The following is an 18,301-nucleotide window of genomic DNA, read 5'->3' as shown; positions in this document are numbered from 1 at the left end:
TGCCTCCACTTGCAGACAAATGGATCCATAAATGTTTTTTTTTTCTCATCTGAGGTGGCATGTGGCTTACAACTGTATGGCTGGATAGCTCTAATATTGCTCGCTATTATTGTTGCAGCGGTAATGTTAGGTTGGGGGTGTGAGGGGCTGTAAGCTAGCAGAAGAGCATGTAAACGGATGGATTTTGGGAAATGGAGGTGGGCTCACTCTGCACCAACAATTTCCACAACCCAGAGGTGAATTTCTAATGAGCTACTTTCACTCTGCAGAAACGATGTCCTAGAAAACTGAACTGATTTTTTTATTTGGGCTAAAAACAGCATAATTATAATTAAAAGGCCACTGGGAACGCTTTGAAAATAGTTCAAAAGATTATTGGAGTGGGACTTTTAAGAAATATCTGTAAAATCTATTAAATGTTATGCCTTAATTGTGAGATAAACAGCTTGATTACCTATCCAATATTTTAAATTGGGGAGTTATTTTGACTAACATGCTAAACTCACACATTTTTCATGTCTATGACCCCTTTTTTGATGATTTTCACATCAAGTGAAATTACATTAAATAAAAAAAATACTTCAATAACCTTAGTAATAAGGAATTTCCTGCAGGAAGAAATAGAAACCGTCTTCTTGCTCCGTACAAGAGCTTAACAAATCCCATAGAAATCCTCAGGAACTCAAATCCTTTGATTTTTTTCTCTTTTTTTCAATAAATGGTTTTTCCCTTTAAGGTTTTTCGAGTGCCTTTGAATGTGTGGCTTTTGATCTTAATGAGTAAAACCATCTAATAATGACTCAAGAAATATTTACCACAACTTTTCCAGCTCTGTTATTTACCGCATAGTTGTTTGTTCAAACGCCCCACATTATTAGATGAGGTCCCCCTCCACCCCCCACCCCCATTATGTGAGTGGCACATTTGGAGCGAGAACACACAACAGATGAGTGGAACAATATCAAAGACAACACTTAGAGGTGGAGGATCTTGAATGGCTGAGATTGAGTGTCTTTGTGGCAAAACAGCTTAAAGTTAAATAAAAAAAAAAGCTATTATCACTCCCATAATCCATTGCAGTTTCACCAGAGTGGATTCAGAAGAGGGTCTGTCTTTAATGCATGTACTCGCTCATAAAAAACAAAAAAATACAATCAGTAAAGAAGTGAATTTGTTTGTAAATGCACAAAAAAGGTTGAATATTTAAATACAGGATGCATGGTGGAGGAGTACCCCCATAGTGGCTGACTCTCTTGCCTCACAGAGAAGGTTAGAAACCCATGTGGGTCATTTCTGTGAGTTTGCATATTCTCCTGGTGTGTGGGGGTTTTGTCCATGCACTCCACAGTCAATATCTCACCAAGTGTTGGATCGGATTAGATTAGATTAGATTAGATTAGATTAGATTAGATTAGATTAGATTAGATTAGATTAGATTAGATTAGATTAGATTAGATTAGATTAGATTAGATTAGATTAGATTAGATTCGATTCGATTAGATTCGATCAGGTTAGATTAGATTACATTATATTAGATTATATTAGATTAGTTCAGATTAGATTAGATTAGATCAGGTTATATTAGATTAGATTAGATTAGATTAGATTAGATTAGATTAGATTAGATTAGATTAGATTAGATTAGATTAGATTAGATTAGATTAGATAATTGTAAGCAATAAAATAAAAAAATTACACAGACATGCCAAACTCATTTCAGAAATGAAGTAATGCCTATTACTGAAAAATCTAAAGTTTCATTTTAGTCATACTATAAGATGATTGCAGTCTAGAAAAAAGGAGTTAGACTGTTTTATACCTTAAAATAGGATATTGTAGAGAGAAAAGTGTACAAATATAAAACCTTTAAAACATTTTGAGCAAAAACGTTTGTTTTAAAATGTCACATTTACAATTACCAGAGCAATAAATATGAGTGTTTATAGTTAATTTCAAGATGTAATCTTTACGTAAAATAGCAGGACACCCAGACTTAAATCAAGAAATCTTACCAAGATACATTCTGCTAGTTCCATTGGGAGTCTTTTTCACCTCTAACAATAAATATAACTTTATTCTACATTTTTAAACTTGTTAAAATCTTTTAAAGATTAACTTATGTCTCTAAATTGTCCTTTAGGTGTGAATACAGTTGTCCGTCTTTTTGCAGCTTTGGTGGACAGGCGGACTGTCCAGGATGTACTCTGCCTTTTCCCTTCAGTAACTGGAGAGGCTCCACCCACACCAGGAAATAAGCTGGTAATTAAAACGGACACTGGCATCATTTTAATCATCCATCCATCTTAAGAATCTGCTGAATCCTTCTTGAGGTCACAGGGTTGATGGTGCCAACCCAGCACCTGGATGAAGGTTGGATGCACTCTGAGCAGGTCGCCAGTCTGTTGCAGGACCACACACTCACACCCAGAGGCAATTTAGAGATATCAATTAACCTATAAAGCATGTTTTTGGAACCATGAGTCCCTGGAGAAAATCCATATGCACAAGGAGAACATTTAAGCTTCACACATAAAGGTCCAAGTCAGGATGTATAGCAGGGCCTTCCACTGTGAGATGAGAGCGCTAACAGCCCCATTTTAATATTATTATTATTAATAAGTGTCATTTCAGAGAATAAACAAATTAAAAAAAAGTCTGAAGATGGAAAATACCTTTTTACCCAAATTTTAGTAAAACCTCATTAACAATCAAACACTGGAAACTGCAGGAGCTGCAAGAAAGAATGGAACAGAGATGACCTGGAAGCTTTCTATCAGACATTACTTCATATACAAACATGTATCAGCAGTTCAGTCTGCAAGCAGTCAATGATGTCCAGCACAGCAAATCACAAAAGCTACAATGGAGGGGGAAAGGCTTTGCATTCATAATAAAACAGGATGTGTGCTGCTATGAATCAAGCCTCTATATAAAAAAAGCAGAAAACTGCATGCAAATGTAAAATATCCTCATAGTGATTCAAATGGTGGTTTCCAGAACTCCTAAACAATAAATGAAACCATTTATTTTCTAAATTTAAGGCAGATTTTTATTTTGACATTAATTATATTAGTAACATCCTTCACTGAATTTCAACAAACAGTTAACACCGAGCAAATTTGTTGGGAAAAATGTTTTCCTGATTGGAAAATGTCACCGTGATGCTTATTGCAGCCTTACATTTAGCTGAATTTGTGTGGAAAGCAGTTTCCTAGCAACCACAAGCAATCACAGGTGATGTCACGTGTTTATGGACAGGAGTTATTCATCCTGTCGTTAATTAAAACGTATGAAGGAGACATAAGTTACGGCAGCAAGTGAGGGGAATGAAAAAAAGAAAAAAAGAAGCCGTGTGCTCCTTGAGGGCTTTGATGACATCGAGGTAGCTTTAAATGATGGCCCCTAAAGGTGTATTTTACAGCGTCCGGTCTGTTTTCAGGAAAAACTTATTTGCCCTCTCGAGATGAGTCAGCACCTTATCTGCGGCGTGCTTTTGGTCCTTTTGTGATATTGCTCTGGGTTTTAACTGCACCCTGAATTTAGACGAGAATGACAGGCCACGGTGGGAAAAAAGCTAAGCAAAGCATTTTCTGACAACTTCATCAGCCTTCACAAAATAAAAAGAGGAAGAGAAAACAGAGACAAGGGCGGGTTGTGTGTATTTACATATATAGTGTGTTGACCACAATGAATAAAACACAAGCAAGACAGGCTCTCCTGGGTCAGTTCAAATGAAATAGAGAGTTTACACTTCCAGCATTAAGCCATACATAAACATTGTTTCTCTAAATAAGAAAATGTGCCAGAGGATCAGCATCATTACATCTGTTTTTCTTTGACTCTATCTTTTTTTATTAGGAAAAACTATGCTTTAAAAATTCATGCAACTCTGCTTTCAGCCTCTCACTTTCCACCTGGTTAATTTAACCCAAATTCACGTTTTACACGTGACCGGTGGGCGGTGTGTTTTCCTTTTTTTTTTTTTTATTTATTTTTTTTATTGAAGCCACATGTAACAGAGACCACTGACCCGGCTATGTTTTTTGGCTGTTGTGTAGAAGATAAGTGACATTTAGAATATTAATACTTGGCGATCAAGTGTTTGCCCTTAGACTGTCTTTTCTTGGGTAAATACACCTCTTGCTTGAATTTTCACCACTGAGGCGGCTCTTTTATTACAATTCTGCAAAACAGAGTCTAAAAATAGGAAGGAGTGTTTGGGAAGAGTGAAATCTCCTACTAACTATATAATATCATGTTCAAAAGAAAGCTGCATGTGGTTGAACTTTAGAAACTAGAGGGAAATGTTATCATAAACCAGCGGCGCAGATCTTTTTTCCTTCCAGCACATCGATTGTTGAGAAAATGACAACACAAACTTCACTTGATATCTAGAGGGAAAATGACAGAGCTCAGGCAGGATATCAAAAAAAAATAAAATTAAAATAAAGCAGCAGCTGTGCTGAGGCGCCTCCACCTGTACGAAGGACACAGCTAAGGTGGGGCCTGCAGTGCTGCTCTGCTCAGGCCCATCAGGGGTCTAATGGTTTTAATGATGGTGTGATTGTGGTTGGTGTATAAATCAAACATTATGATGAAAAAACATTTATTGTTTTGGTCCTTATGGCCCAAGGCCAGCACAGTCAACAAATCCTGTCTGAATAGCTGGAGATTTTGTGCTCACAAAAATGTTGTTCTTGCATTTGTCATTAAAAACATATATTTGTTAGCAAATGACAATTTAATGCAAATCTTTTTTCCTCTTGTGCTGAAATCTTAGGGGGCTTTCAGCTCTGAAGTGGTTCCATGACAAGAGCCTGAACTTGGATCTGGGTTGGAGGTTTTTTGGGTTGCTTATGTGCAGCAGTCTAAAGTCAGAATCCACATTCCTTTTTCTGGTGTTATGAATTCAATAAAAAAAACAAGGAAACAACATTTTCTGCAGAATTCTGACTTCAATAAGTTATGAATTGCAATTAAGACAATAGCACACGTGTTTTGTTTTGATTATTGATCATCACTCTTCATATTTTCAGATTTTTAATACCTGGTATTAATGTCAAATTAAACCAATTCTTGGGTGGGGTGGGAGGTGGGGCTTTCAGCTTTATGGTGTAATTCACAGTGAAAACCTGAACTTTGGTCTGGTTTAGGGTTTTTGGGTTTCTCACAACTCCGTTCTGCAGTCTCAAGTCTAAATCCACATTTCTATGGGGTAAGGTAGGTACTGCAAAAGGTGCGCATGTTCACTTCACCATCAAAGAACTTAGTTTCCGCATTGGAAAATTTACAGTGTTAAAATACACGTCGCAGTGCTGACTAGGATAGCTTATACTTTGATTTCGATTCGGAACAAGGTACATTGGACTTAGCAGACTTTCTCATGACTATGGATCGATTTCACAGCTTCCTGAAAGCTACAAGCTGAATTAGGTCCCCAAATCCATATCCTAAACATTGAGGAAACTTGATGAAATGAGCGACGTTCGTCGTTGCAGACCCGAATCTCACACGTCACATCGTGACGAACAATGTTAATGAGCGGGATAAGGCGTGGTCACAGGCTCAAGCCCTCAATACAGAATAATAAACTGCACTCGGCAGACATAAAGCACGTAATAAAATAAATTGAACGATCAAAATTTGTGGAATAACTTCGATAATGTTCTGTGATAAATAGATGGTGTTTAGTGCACAGATAGGGAAGATGTGGTATAGAAAAAAAACCTTTATATATCTACCTGTGATTACCAGGTTTTCCCATTGTTTTCTAGCCGCACAAGAACGGCCATCAGCAAGATTTAAAATATCAATGACTTGCTTAATGTTAGGTCTATTGGGCTGTTTTATTTATTTCTGTGTTCGGAATTGGAAGCTCTATCATTTGTCACCATTTAAGGTCATCTCTGGACCTTAGAAAATTGTGGCTTCATTTTAGTTTAATAAATAAACTTGAATACGTGCCTAAATTTCAGCCATCGCTCCTGTGAACCTGTGACGTGTTTTTGACAGTTGGTTACCGAGACAAATTTCTTATTCAAAATAAATGTATCAAAACAGACGTGTCAAACATAAAACTAAATGTTATATTTATATTTTTGCAGTCCGTCTTTATAACTATATTTCTTATTGACAGTTATCTCACCCCATTTCCTTCTCCTTCATTCTCTTTCTCTCTTTGTTCTTTTTTTAATTAAATCTAAAAAGGAAACAAACTTTTCCTGCATAATTTTGATTTAAATACATTTTGAATTTCACTTAGAACACATCAGCACACATACTTGTTTATTTATTTGCTTAAAAATTGACAAATACATCTTATGATACCAAATTATTCATCATTGCTGAGTTTTCAATTTCAAAACCAAAACTTTCATGAAAAAGGCTGTTTTGGCACATTTTGCACTTTGTGCTGATATCTCTTTCAGTTTAAAAATGTACCTTAATGCTACAAAACCCTATTCACCTCATTTGCAGGCGCCTGATAGTTATGGATAATTACTACCAATATTTGTATTTGTATTCATTATCATTATTATTATTATTTGTAATAATGATAAGATGGTTATTTCTAGTGTGGGTTTCATGATGGTTACTGCTATTGACTTTTCTAGTACTGTATCAAGAATATAATGAATGCATAGTTCTATATGTCTCGAGCCTTTCCTATCTATCTATGTGAATATTTAATAATGTATCCCTAAATATGTATAGTTAGCAGAATGCATGATGGTTAGTTCAAGCTTGAGGATGGAATTCACTCTTGTTGTCCTCACATGACACACACACACACACAAACACTTTTCCTTTTTATTTATTTATCTATTTATTTTAACCTCCTGTTTTTGTGTATTGATAGTTGTCTTTGTTTGTCAGATCTGTTTTTCCAGTGTATTGTCGTTTGTTTGTTGTTGTTTATTTTCTGTGGTCTCACTTAACTAAAAATTAATAATAAAAAAAAAAGTACCTTAATGACGAGTAACCTAAACTCAATTATGGTTTTGAGTTTTTTAAATACATTTCAATTTTGAAGTAAACCTAAAAACCTAAAACCCTCAAAATTTTCACCATAACTCTGACTTACATGAATTATGAATTACAATTATAACACATGAGCTCAGATATTTGTTTTCCTTATTTTTACTTTTATTTCAAATTTCAAAAACCACTATTCTGATCATTATTCTGTTCTCCTGTCTAAAGTCAGAATTCAAATTTCCTTCTTCTGGTTAATCCAAGACTTTTTAGATTTTGCACATTTTTTACTTCAATTTGACTCAATTTCAAAAGCAAATCTTTCAATATGAAAAAGGCTTTTAGCACATCTTTGCTTGGCCTGTAAAATTCCCTCTGAACACAAAACTATTCATTTGTTTTCTTGTTGATTTCTTTTCTCCCTTTTTTGTTTGCATGGAAAGAGAAAAGATTAGAAGCAGAGTGGTTTGGTTTTAACAGGCTGAGTGGGATTATAGAGGACTGCCTCAAAGAACTAGCATCCAGGAGAGACAATTTATTTCCTGTCCAAACCAGTAGTTTCCAGACTTTGTTGTGTTTTACATTTTATTTCTTTATACTCACTGCCCACTTTTGCTTGTTTTTTTTTAGTTTGGTTTTGGCTTTTAGTCATTTAAAACTTTGGTCTGGTTTGAATAAATCACAGCTTTCAGCAAAATAAACTCGTTTCTGTTTTACGCAGAAGTCTTGTGAGGCAAAAAAACAAGAACAACAAATAACTGTTTAGAACAGAAATGGTTGTTTCATGTAAAAATTCACTTTTTACCAACTGCATGTATGGCGTCTTGTGTGTTCATGGGAAATTAAAAGACATACCAGTGGGTTTGCATGATTTAGCCCTTTAACCACAAATGTTTAAAGTCTGATTAACATCAAAGCTGACCAATTAGCAAAAGAGTTGCGTTTTAGAGAGTTGGACAAACCGAAGACAACCAGCTTTTCCAAGCAACCACTGGCTTTAATTCAGTTGTTTACAGTATAAAATCAGCAAGACTGGAAAAGCACACAACACAGGCCACTCTTCTTGATCTCATCTGCATGAGGGAATGCTGCACAAATGTTTTTAGAGACACACTTTCTCTGCTAAAGTCTTTGATATAAATATATACATATATTTTTGCAGTAAACAACAACAAAACTCTTGCAGCTCTGCAGGATTCTTGATTTTTATAAAAATATTTATGACTATGTTTGTCATATTTTATCCATCAGTACAGCGTACTGATAAATAAATTCAAACACATTCTGTGAATTTATTTTACATTTTCACCCCAAATGGATCCTTTTTGCACCTTCGGATTTAAAGGTTACATATTTTTTTATTCTCATATAGAAGCCTTGATTTGTACAATATGATACAAAAAAATGCAACTTTTGTTGTATAAACCTGATCCAAGTTTCAAAAGAACTTTGTGAGATCCAAAATGCTGTTTTGGATTTTTTGGTGTTGACAGGAATGAATGAAGTCACTGAAATGACATGATTTCATCGCATGAACATATGGATGAAAGCTGAATGTTTGCTCAACATCTGCTCTGAGGCGACGCTGGAACATCACTGTCAGTGTACCAGCAGTTTAGGTGCCATTTTTGTTCACCGTTAGATGTGTTTCTCTCAGAAATTGGGGTTAAGTGAAGAGCTTTGAAGTCTAAACGCAATTTCAGTCACTTTACATAGCAAATACCCACAGATCGGCCATGCAGCCAGATGTGCTGCAAGTTACTGTTCCCAGCAGTTTTTTTTTTAGAGGAAATTGTTGCTGAACATAGTAGAAGTTTTTAAAAGATCCCTTTTAAAACTTACTTATTTTTTCCAAAGTTTTTTTTATCTTGTTGTTGATTTATTTTATCTATTATTGTCACGTTGCTGTTTCTTTCCAGGCCTAAAATGATTTGGTCAGTTTGAAAAGTGTTTCTTCAGCCTCGTTATTTTTATGCTGATGTGCTGTTTTGATTCCTACTGATCATCCAGGTGAAAGCCTCTGCCCACACTCCTGGAATTTTAATGGGGTTAAAATTAGTATTTTATTTACATGAACTGCTTTGAGTTGCGGGGATTTTTGTTAATTAATAGCCTTGCACTTTTTGTTGCCTCCCCTGATTAAACAAGGGGAAAAGCTGATTAAAAATAGCACTTTGTGGATTGTTTACATCACCTGGAGAAAACGCAGCCTGTTTGGGCTGTAACACCTGCGTCACATCTGAAGCAGCAGCATTAGCTGCCTAATTAATGAGAATCCGGTCCGTTCCGCGGCTGCGCTCCGCTCCGCGCCAGCTTTTGCGCGGCGCCATGCACAGCCAGCTGCTGCAGAGCAGGGGACCGGTGCGCCGCCGCTCCTCGCCTTGTTTGCTTCCAGTCCGGCTGTCTGCGCGGCGTGTGGATGAAACGCGGAGGGAGGAACCGGGAGCGCACCCTCAGACGGACTAAAAAAAAAGTCACGCACTCCCCCTTCCATCAGAGACACAGACCGTCGGAGACTTTCGGAGAGAGCCGGCGCGCTCGAGTCGGAGTTGCCAGACTGAGGCGCATCTCGTCTCCTTGAAGTGCTCCCTTTTCATGCAGGCTGTCCATAGCGCTCCCGTCGGAAGGAGTCTGTCTGTGTGCACGCACAGCACAGGAGGCGGAGGAGGAGGAGGAGAAGAAGGAGGGGAAGTAACGATCGTTACTTTTGAACAGATCCTTTCTGCCATGGAGCTACCCGCCTGGTCCCGGACGCTTGTGGAAGCGCAGATACCTGCCTCGTGGATCCGCAACATCTGTCCACAGTGAGGACGGTCGAGAATGCAGCAGAGCCCCGGACGGCTTTCTCTGGTTTCTGGCGGCTCCTTTTCTAAAACTGAGAAGAGGTTTTGGTGGGGGGGCCTCCCGGTGCGCAACTAAATCGGATCCCACTCCACGCCACGCCGGGATCGGTGTTTTTTTTTTTTTTTGGCACAGCACTGTAAGTAGCCTTCAGGAGCGCATGTTTTGAGTCTTTCAGTGGAGATGCTGGGTTATTGCTCGTCCAATCAATACCATTTATTTACACTCCCAAGATGGAATAAGGCAAATGTCACGAAACGGGCCCACGGGCTCCTCCAGCAGTTGGAAACTGATGAGATCAATACACAGCCCGTGGAGAATGAAATTATTTGTGGGGGCTGCATCATCACCAACAATTCAACTTATATTAAGTTGTTTGGCTCCTATGTAATTAAATGTAAAAAGGACGCAGGGTTTTTCCTAATTTAATGGGAACAATTTTTTTTAAGGACACAGTTTTAATTCATCAAATCAGTAACTAAATTTAAAATTAAGGGTTTAAAATAGATTGAAGGGGGAGTTTAAAGAAACAGGGCTGTTAACAGGAGGGGGCACACACAGACATCCAGTCCGGGACACCATGGAGCTCAGCAGTTGGATGCTTACTGTCTCCATTTACTTCTCCATTTTGCTGCTGTAAAATAAGATCATTTCACAGGGCATGCATAATTCACAGACCTGAGCCAGCCATGTGTGATGATGGGACACACACACGCACGCATGTACACACACACTTACACTTAGTTTTTAAGGGCTGGAGGAACCATATTTCAGTCTTCCGTGAGCCTTTTAAAGATAGCAGACCTCGGTAAGAAATCAGTGGAGAGCACGACTGCTGGACTTTAGTGTCAAGATAAATAAAATTTACACATAACACAAAATGTCTGTCCAAAATCAGGAAAGTGGGGAGTGTTAGACACAATTTGAGGAGGTGAAATCCTCCCCTGGTGGGAAAAATATTAGATTTATTAGACTCCAAAAATTCTGGATTACTTTAGAGTTTTTGCTGTTTTTGTTCGCCAACTAATTTTTATTTGTTTCGTAAAAAGTGAATGGACCCCTTTTAAAACTACACAGAGTGAAAAAAACGCATGACGCCAAACATATTCAGTCATATTGTGCTGAATAAGTTTCTGATTGAGGTGCCGGCCATTTTGGGAGCCCAAGCTAAAAGTCTTGGGTTGAAAAGTATCCTCTTCTGCTGACAGGATTCTTTCCTGCCCAATAAGAGATGCCCTATCTTCTAAGAATTTTTGAAACAGTTGGAATTTAAAATGGACAGGGTGGGGTTGGTGGGGACAAATGGTTGCCCCCCTTCCTAAACCAACAACTCCTCCACCCTCGACTCCCATCTCTCACCCATCCAGACATGCTGGTTTGGTGCATTTGTCTTTCTGGGAGGAAGTGCCATCTCATCTCACATTGCGCAAATGGTTTCAGTGCACACTAGTGTGAATTCTAGCAGCTTTTTGTAACTGCCAATTTCCATATCAAAGTGTCTGCATTTCAATAGGGAGAACTTGAGCTACCAGCCCCCTACCCCCCCCCCCCCATTTCCTCCAAGCGGGGCATTGCGGCGGCTTCTGCTGCTCCTGGTTTTGGTGTCGCTGGTGGTGGAGGAGGAGGTTCCTGACAGGATTTCTGGACACGCCGCTCGGTTCTGTGCGTGTGCAAGGACCAAGTGTTTGTGTTGGAAGCAGATTAGGTTTGGGATTTTTTTGTTTGGCCATAATTAAACACTAAAAGCTACACATTTGGTGGTGGTGGTGGTGGTGGTGGGGGGGGGGGGGATTCTAGACTGAGGCAATGTTAAAAACATTTTCTCCGTCAAAAACATTTTCCTCAGCACGAGCAGAAAATGTCATCAAAGGTTGAATGGAAAAGAAAGGGATTATTGTGAAAAAAAAAAGATTAATAAGTTGCAGAAAATCTGTTTCTGCGTTTCCTAATTTTTGCCACAGCAGTCTGCAGTTTAGATGCTCAAAAATGAATTTGTTCTCAAGTGCCTTCTTGAAAACTGAATGGTTTAATTTGACACTGATTGAGTGAAGATGTAAAGACATGGAGCATTCAGGCTTTGTGCGACACTGAGCGCCTATTGGTGTCTGATTGTTTTCCTGTCTCAGAGATAATATTTGTTTCCAATTTTGTGCAGCTGTTGTTTGTTGGAGTAAGAGTGCAGAAAGACTGTTTATTTTGATAGATTCCTATTTTCTTTGCCCTCATTTTGCAGAATTTATCACATTTGGTCAAATTCAAAGGATCAAATTAACAAATAAATGATATGTCGCCAAAGATTGAGGAGAGGACGTGTTCCTGCCACCGTACGTGATCCTCCTTTAAAAATAGGATCAGAATGGGTTACAACAGAGGGAAATGTTATTACACGGAGATGGTAAATACTATTAAAGGTGCTGGAGGGGCCCCTTTATGGTCGTGGGTTCTGGGCGCTAATGCGAGCCAACTGCTCCCCAACAGGCCGGAGAAGGGGAGCTCGCTCTTTCCTCTCCTTCCTTTGTTTGGCCAAAATAACATCACAAAACCCCGGAGAGAGCGGTAGGAGCGGGAGGGCTCTTTCCAGTTTGAAGCACAAAGAGCAGGAAGGTGGAGAAAGGAAAAAAAGAAAAAGAAAGAGCAAGACGTCACCTGCCATCTTCTATCAAGGCAGGTCTGACTGCTGTCTCGTCCAATTTCTTCAACTCACTCGTGGTGGAAAGTTGGACAAACAAATGGACAGAGAGAGGGGGGGCTACAGGAAGGGATGAGTAATCATCGATGGCTCTGGAATCGGATTGATTTTACATGAGAGACACTGGATGCGATGGTAGGGGATTTTTTTTTTTGTGTGTAATTCTCTCCTTCTGTTAGAGGCTTCCTCTGTTTCTCAGCTCTAACAAAGCCCAGAGAACAAGCTGCCCGCATTGTGTATGTGTAGGAGGATAAGGCAGGAGGAACTGGGGTAAGTTTGTCGAGTCGAGAAAAAAGTAAAGGTGGAGTGGAAACCATGCTGCGGCGCTGAGCTTCAGCCCGGTCGTTCAAATTACTAAAAAGCTGCTGAGGAGGAGAGGTACAAGCATTCTGCTCGGTGGAGGCTGCTGTCAGAGAAGTAATTGGCATCAGTGCTCTCTGTAAGATGGATTTTCTCCTGCTTGCTGCATGGTCTGGAGTCCAGAGAAGCAGCTGCATCTGAAAGGTGCACACAAAACCTGACATTTGACTTTATTTACTTGTTTGTCTGTTTCTTGAAAGAAACGACTCATTTCTCGTTGCTTAGACAACAAATAAAAAAAAAACAAAAGGAGGTTTTTTATTTTTAAACCAGTGGTCTCCAACCCCTGAGTCACGGATTGGTACCAGTATGAAGAAACCATGAACTACATTTTTTTCGTCTTGTTTTTAATTAGATTCTCAAGGAAGTTGAATTTATTTGGAAAACTGCTAGATTCTCCACCACATCCTACTCATTCTAGACACGTGTGAAGTCGCTCCATCACGTGTTTCAAACACACTCTTTTAAAGCAACTTTGTCAACCGCTAAGTCTATAACACCACCAAACTAGCAAAGTTAACAAAAAAATGATCATATTTGGAGAGATTTATTTATTTATTTTTTTCAAAAAAAAAGCCACAGAGGAAACGAAAGAAGAGCTTTTGAACTTGAAACAAAATAAACTGCATTTAACAGACATAAAACAAGGGTCTTTACTCCAAATGTGATTTAATGTGTAATGTTGTTTTTTTGAATTGTTTTGTTTTTATCCGTTGCACCTTAAAAGTCAGACGAGGCTGAAGTTGGCGTCTGATTTTTCAATTTTTTATTTTATTATCCCCCTTTGACTGTTATGGATTAAAGGAACACATCTGTGTCACATTTTATGGATTCCTACTCAAAATCTAGTGATAAAAAGTTTTAAATCAGCTGCAGGTATTTTACAGAGGATGAAGATGAACTTTACCTTAAAAATTTCAGGTAAAATGAAAACCAAAAGAAAGGGCCAGTTTGTGAAAATATTGTCTTGACATTACACTGACATTACAATGCTGTAAAGGAAGCCACACTTTGCCTATTTACAGTGTTTTAAGTTAGACAAGTGGAACGAACGATTGTGTGCTGTAAGGCAGTTAACCCAGTTAACAGATGCTTGTTCCTTTTTGTCAAGAAACCACTTTTGAGGGAGAAAAATTCCCCCTCTTAGCACAACCTCCTGCGTCTAAGATGACGGTTAACTTTCCCCCACTGGTTTAAAAATGGATGTTTAATGATCAACAGAGGCTCTCAGCTCAGGCTCCAGCAGCCACACTGGCTCTATGTGTGCACTCGGATAGGAAAGCTGCCCCCTCAGTGTCGTGGGCTGCTCCACTAGAAAAAAAAAAAGGCTAGTTCTTGAGTGATGGATCATCAGAGGTCCCTTTGGGATGTGTGTTAACCCTTTGGAGTGTGTGGATCTCTCCCAGTCGGGGAGCCGTCGGCCGTGTGTGATGGATGTGTCCCGGGTGTTTAGGCTCCATATATCAGAAGATTAGCGCTGACCTGTGGGCTGTCTGGGCCGCCCTCAAAGCTTCTTGTCCAACGTTGGCTTATATTAGCATATAGGACACTGCCTTGTCTCAGGGGATGCAGAAGATAGTGTTCTTTATTCGCCTCATCATAGCACAGGTCACAGGAAGTGTATAGAGTAGAGACTAGAGGTTTTCTGTTGGCATTAGCTGCGTCTGACAAGTCATCTGTCTTCAGACTTTCCTCCATCTTTAAAACACTAAATAGCACTATGCAATTAATTTAAAAACTGATGCTTTACTGCGGTTCCTCAGTTACGGTCGCCTCGAATCATATAAATATGTAAAAGTGGTCACTTGGTCTGAGTGTAACCTTGTTATTTCTCAATGAATTGAAAATAAAGGAACTGGCACAGGCCTGCACTCATCTTTTATCGTCTAAATGAGTAATCTGCAGGGCTGTTGCACGTGATGGACAGCCTCGCTTTTTCTATTAAGTGCTTCCATGTGAACGACACAGACACATTTTGCCACTTGCAAAACAGCTTTAAAGGTTGAATTAAACACTACATTGAGGCCCCCTTCACTCACCCTAGTTTTCTGCAGAGTCTTTCCAATAATCATAAAACCCTTCTGCGTTTAGCACTCTCATGCAACACTTAAATGTCACCTCCCACGGCATCTGGTTCTTGTTGTGTCTTTATGTATAGAGAGAATGCTTCAAATGCCAGTTTTGCAGAGCTGTTGTGTGCATTAAGAAGATGCAGAAAAAAAACACACAAGAACACCTGTAATCTGCAGGCTATTGGGCTGCCATTCCTAATAGCCATTTGATGTCTATTTGTTGTCAGTCGGTACCTTGTGATGAAGCCAATCTATTTTCAAGGTGAGGAGATGTTGTAAAAGCCCTTGAATGTTCCCTGGGCTTTGACTGGCAGGCGTTGTCACAGAGGATAAGGAGGAAGAGGAGTCGCAGTACAAAAAGAATCTATTACCCAGGATGGAGCGTGCTTTCACTGTGTGTCAGTAAAGTCAGCCATCTTGCTCGCTCTTGATGTCTGGGATAGTCTCTTGTCGGTGCTACAAGGGAGCAGCCTTCAGGTTTCATTTTGGTAGTTGCCATAAGTAATATTATTGATGTTTTATACTTTAGCGTAATACTATGATGAATCGTCCTGCAGAAACTGAAACGGTGAAGCGTTCATCAGTGTCAGTGTATAATCTGTTTAGTGATCACTGGCAGCATTAAACCAAAGAAAAGTGTTGCAACATAAATGGCACTCTGGCAGAGACGAATAAAAAAAAGGGAAAAGTAAAAAAGCCAACATAGAAGTGGAAACTCAGCTGGGCCTTTTCTTGCAGAGTTGTGCTGATTTCCGCCACTTCAAAGGCATCTTTAGTGTGGCGAAAAAGGGAGTGCGTGCTCTGTGTGTTGCAGAGAGAGAAGGAACCTTGTTGTTGATCAGCCAACCAAATCAGATCTTGATATTTGAAGAGTGCAGTTGTGATTGCTAATCACTCCACTGCTGAGTTTTAATTAGGAGACTCATAAGCATTCTGTCATTCTTCCATAGAGCATAGTCAAGCATCAGATCACAAAAAAAAATAATTTGATGCCTTAGTAGCTGTGGCTGCAGTAATGAACTGAGTTTTTTTTTTTTATTGTATAGATGAATGAGTGTTTTATTCTGCGCTGATTAAAAACAGCAACATATCTGGGTTTCATGTGGCCGCTTGTGCTTTAACCTAAAACATTTCTTGACCTTGTTGCAGGATGAAGCAGAATTGGTTTAAACCACACAGTCATGCGTAGACGCTGCTGTTTTATGGGCTCGTTGCCCCCCCTTCTTTTTGTTTCTTGCGGATATCACTCGGGATCTGACTGATCTTATTTTCAATGGGTCGGTTTCTGTCCTCAGACCTTTGTTAGGACATTTTAATTACAGCAGAGCTGGGAGTAATTGATCTTGGTTTAGAGAGATTTTATTGTCAGTGAGAATGAGCCTGGGCGCTAATACAGCCGAGCAAACGTCTGCACCTCCGGCCACGCAGACGGCGTGCAGAAACAAAGAGCAGGCCGTCTTTTACCTCAAAGAGGTGTCTGTCTTTTTTATCGGTAACCAGTCACTGCAGGCTCCACTTTCATATATCTGTTTCCAGCATTGCTGCTACCTGTAGTGTTCTCTTACGAAGCACTTTCTTCATGGTTCCATGTTGTCACCCACAATCTTTAAAATTTTATAAGGCTGTTAGATAATGCTTCCCGATGAAGGTGAATTATTGATGGTCTTGTTCCTATGAGTGGGACAGGGCAGGCTTTTAACTCTCTGAGCTGCATGGTCTCTCATCCAGTAACTAGGGGACACCACACAAACACCCAAAGGAATGATGTACTGGAGGAGGAAACAAACGGAGGCAGGAGGCTGAAAATAAAATAAAAAGACGCATGCATCCTTTACGCCGCTTTTGGGCTAAGCCACAGCACAAGGAAAACTTGGCAGCAGGGAGAAGCTTTGCACCAATAAAAGCCTTTTCTGTGTTTTTCGAGCACTGAGAGGTTAGGTGTGCTGGCTTAGACGCAGAGCAGTCTGGCTTGGCTTTTTCCTCATTGTGTAAAAACACGTGTTCAGCTTTGCTGCAATTATTAACCCTGGGTTTTAAAGAGTTCGCAGGCAAGTAAACCTTGTGGTCATTCTGTGGCTACTAGAATTTGTTGATCGCCTCTCAATCGCCTCTGAGTTGTGGGCAAAGCGATTGATGAGACCACCCATAAATGAGAGTTTTCTGTTTACATGCCCTCCTGCCAGCTAACAAACCTTTACAACTCCAACCTATCATTCCCTGTGCAAAAATGGCGAGCAATATTTGAGCTATCCAGCTGTACACTTACCCAGTGTATTTTCAACGACACAAATACAATCTTTTTTTCAAACAGCATTTTTTTTGTCTGCTTGGATTCATCATTTGAATTAAGAATTACTCAGAAATGCTTATATGTATCCGCCATCATCAGAAAAATGCCCCCAAAACATGTTTAAACAAATCCAACAGTAGGACCAGACTCTGCTGGGCAACCATTTTTTTAATGTTCCTAGTATTTTAGAGGTTAAAACCAAGTTAGGAATGAATCATATTTATTGTCAGCCGATGCATTGGTAAGGAAACAACCATTAGCCCTTCAAGCAACAATTAATAGACCGAATGAGGCAGAACATTCACAGCCCATTAGGTTTTAGATGACTGCTCTTTAAAGTGAAGCACATGTGTCCTTTCAAAATTTTCAAGTGGATTTAGGTGGTTGCATAAACACTTTGTGCTTAGCTAAATCCCAGGCAGCATATACAGAACTTTTTCAAGATTTCTTGGCAGAATTTAAAAAAAAATAGCTCAAATATATTATAGGAAAGTAAAATCTGAATTTCTTTGACCTGATTCTGTGTAAGTTGCTGTAGACGGGGATCAGTCATCTGAATTGCAGTTTGTTTCACATGAGCTCAGTTTTGGTAAAACCAGTCCTTAATCTGTAATTCAGCTCTCCCTCACCCTGACAGCTGTCCTGTGTCTTATTGCGTGTGCTCTCATCATTGTTCAAATCCACTCCCTCTGCACTCTCATGGCCCTTCTGTTTGCATTACAATAGAACAAGCAGAGCAAACCCTTGGAAATATTGGTAGATGGCTTCAATTAGCAGGCAGAAATTCAGCTTGTAAAGCTTTAGGCTGACTACCTTTTTTAAACCAAAAAAATGTCTCAAAAAACTCAATTTTCCTTTTTCTATTACTTGACTGGATGTAAAATGCAATGTCATGCAGGTCTTATATTTAAAATTATTCAAAGTTAAAAAAACAAAACTTCAAAAGATCCACATTTCTGTGAGATATGTACTCTTAAATAACAACCCTGACTCTGTCTCTACAAGTCATGGGAAGCTTGAAAAAGCAATTATGCAAGACAAAACAGGAAAATCAAGTGCACCAGTTCCTTTTTC

The 18,301-nt window shown here is 39.2% G+C and overlaps 1 protein-coding gene across 19 annotated transcripts in view; it reads left to right on the top strand.

The window, feature by feature from the left end:
* Positions 1–9,318: 9,318 nt before the first annotated feature.
* The window catches only part of LOC101172768 (adhesion G protein-coupled receptor L2), a 102,988-nt gene continuing 94,005 nt past the window's right edge, over positions 9,319–18,301 (top strand). For 10 of the 19 annotated variants that reach the window (XM_011486960.3, XM_011486955.3, XM_011486954.3 and 7 more), the window contains exon 1: positions 9,319–9,955. The gene's annotated coding sequence lies outside the window, so the exon portion shown is untranslated. Of the gene's footprint in view, positions 9,956–11,642; positions 12,641–18,301 lie in introns of those variants that run through there. The other 9 variants (XM_023965755.1, XM_023965754.1, XM_011486950.3 and 6 more) reach the window with 2 other exon arrangements.

Source organism: Oryzias latipes, chromosome 17 (genome assembly GCF_002234675.1).
Source record: "Oryzias latipes chromosome 17, ASM223467v1".
Classification (NCBI taxonomy): Eukaryota; Metazoa; Chordata; class Actinopteri; order Beloniformes; family Adrianichthyidae; genus Oryzias; species Oryzias latipes.
The sequence above is the reverse complement of the archived record's forward strand: the minus strand, read 5'-3'. Positions and strand labels throughout refer to the sequence as shown.